We start from the raw sequence: 3,078 nt of genomic DNA, 5'->3' as shown, positions 1-3,078 counted from the left end.
CTGTGCGGTGGGGGCCCGGCTTACACAGCCTGCCTAGCCCTGGCGCTGGTGACGGGGAAGGAATCCCCACTCCGGCCCGGCCTCGCTGTTGCCCGGCCTGCGGGGACCCCGTGGCGCGCGAGTTGTGCGAATGGCGGGCTCGTTCATCTGCCCTCTGAGCCAGACCTGGGCTTCGGTAGACTCGGGCCGTGGTCATGTTCCAGGGCAGGGTGTAGACCACGCACTCCTGGCGCCGGTGCTGCCCTACCCCTGCCCTTCCCAGCAAAACTCTGACCAGAGTGGGAGGAAGCCGGGCGGGTTTCGCTGTTGCTTTCCATTAAGGTGATAGACGAGAGTAAGTTACGGCTTTCTCGGAAGTGGCACCTTAGTACCAAGGATACCTGGTTGTGGCAACGTACGCATGTCTCCCTTTCAGCCTAGGTTTGGGAGAAGAGTTGCGGCAGGGCGATCGCGCACGCTGAGGGACTGTCTAGGGCCATCCCTTGAAGCCTTCCGAGGTGCCACTTGTGGGGAGGGTCGTGATGCACGTTGCTACGCTCAACGGAGCGCAACCCTGGTAGTCGTACGTTGCTGAAGTGCCAAGAGATACCAGTAAGGGTTTTGATGTAGTGAGAATAATAGCTGGGTGAACGTTAGTTGTTACTCTGGATCAGGCTCTGTCGTAAGTGCTGTGTGTTATCTTGTAAGGAAGGAACTGTTATTGGCAGCCCCATTTTACAGATGAGGGAATTGTAGTCCAGGGAGAGGAATCCATTTAGCCAGGCGCCGCTTCATGACCCCTCACACACCACGCCCATACCAGGAAATCAGTCCATTTAACGTGGTCCAGATTAACCTGCAATGATGCGTGTTCCCCCCTCACCTTGATTCATTTGGGTTTCACTTTGCCACGGCATTGACATGCTTTTCTGTGTATTTGCCCGTTTGTGTGTCACACATTAGTTATTAGCTGTGTCACTAGATATGCTGAGATGAGCCAAGGGCTCTGCTACCTTCATTTGTGGTTCTAATTGCCTCAGTTTTGATCAGCTGAATTAAATGAAAATGAAGTCATGAGACGAAGGAAATCTTTTGCAGCTGGATTCAGTTAAGAATGAGGTGAGTGATTAAATGACCAGAAAATCCAAGCTAAATTACATTTGGTCCTGGATTTTCTTTATGTAGAGTAAAAAAATATCAGGGTATCAAAGCACTAAAATGTCCTTTAGTAAATGACCTCACAGTAGCCTTCTGAGGGAGGTTTTATTATTCTCACCTCAGAGTTAAGCAAGCTGAGGCACCAAGAAGCTGTGACCTGCCTAAGCCACATAGCTCCGTTGATTCCTGGTCTAATATCCCTGCCCCCACCCTCACACACAACCACTCACTCCAAGCAAGAGAGGATTATAGTAGATAGCCATTGCTATAGTGTGGTGTGATCATGTTCATGGGGCCACAGTTAGTTCTTCATGAACCACTACTATTGAAGCCATTCTTGATAATTTCCATCTGGTTTTCAAAAAGGTGGAATAAAGTTTTATGCAAAAAAGTATGTTTTTATTATGAGATTTATCCAAGCTAACTCATTTTTGAGCTCTGAATAAGAGTAAAGATGAAGAAATTGCAAGGCAGAGAAATTGCCTGGGAAAACACTGTATGAAGATAAGACCTTCTTTTGGATATAAATAATTCTGTAATCCCAAGGCTGTCAAAACTAGCCACTTCGGTAGGGGGACGAATCATGCGTGTGGGTCTAAGAGGTGGAGGTGAGAATAAGTCTCCTGGGTCAATATCTTTTCCACTCTGGCAGTCAAAAGCTATTTATATTTCAGACTATCAAAGTGGCTGTTCAGAAAATTTGACTTTACTAAGAAACATAAAGGCACCTAATTTGTAGAATCAAAACTGATCCAACTATACTTGTATAAAATGCAGTCAAATTATTAGAGTATATCATTCAAAAGAAAGGAAGAAAAGGCAGATTGAGGAATTAAAACTCAGCAAGGATCCCTGATGCCTCACTATGCTTTTCTGTGAATTTTGCTGGTAAAATGGGAATGCCTCGGACCCCCCCACCCCATCCAGGTGGGCAGGATTCTGACTTTATAGGGTTTTTCATATCCACACCCAGCCAGTCCCTCTAAAACCTTGCATATAACATACAAAAAATATACTGTGGAGGTTTTAAGTACTTAGAAGAATACAAAGACATAATTTGTGCCCTCATCTGCAACATCGTGTCTGATCGTGGGGGGAAGCAGCTTGGTCCAGACCAAGGGTTAGGATAATGCCAGAACGTTTGGTGTGACCTGCCAGTGACCTGCATCTACTGTCATCTCCCAAGAAAGTGGCTTTGTTTGGTTCCCTTTACATACATCCAGCTGTGGTAGGCTAAGTATGAAGGCTTATGGAGAAAGCAGCTCAAGAAAACAGGATTACTGACGTTGGGTTTGTTTAGCAAAGGCCCTATAAGGTGGGATGTGGTCACTTCCTTTCTCGGGAGTCACTGTCTCCCATTTGGGTCAAGGACTAGACTTCAAGAACTAGACCACAACCTCTGGGTCTTAAAGGAAGGGGACCACCTTTTCTGTCTGCAGATGTGTAGTCACTGATGAGGTCACCGGGAGGCTGGGCCAGTCACCCAGATATACTGCTGCATGATACACCAAGAAAAGGATGCACTTAGGCTTAGCTGTGGAAAGGTGGTAGAAAAGAGCAAAAAATTAAAATCTTATTCACTTGTGTTTTAAAACAGTTTTCAACATCAGTATGTATTAAGAAAACCAAAAGTCAAATCTAAAAAGCCCATATATAAAAAAGATAAGGCAAGTGTAAAAAACGAGTATATTTTCACCACCATGGTCCTTTATATCTTATAACAAATACATATCCATGGAAGTTTTGTAAAAATTAATTATACTGCCAAAAAGAAAATCCCAGTAAAATTAAGTAGAAATTGCCCAAGCCATGTACCCTACTATAGTGTAATAAAATTAGAAATACCAAAAGGAAAAATCACATTTCGTATGATCACTCATAAGTTTCATAACATTTTTCAAAGAGGAAACTAAAACTTTAAAATTTAATGAAGATTAGTAT

The sequence above is a fragment of the Propithecus coquereli genome, unplaced genomic scaffold, assembly GCF_000956105.1.
Source record: "Propithecus coquereli isolate 6110/MARCELLA unplaced genomic scaffold, Pcoq_1.0 Scaffold148, whole genome shotgun sequence".
NCBI classification, from domain to species: domain Eukaryota; kingdom Metazoa; phylum Chordata; class Mammalia; order Primates; family Indriidae; genus Propithecus; species Propithecus coquereli.
This window is presented reverse-complemented; position numbering follows the sequence as displayed.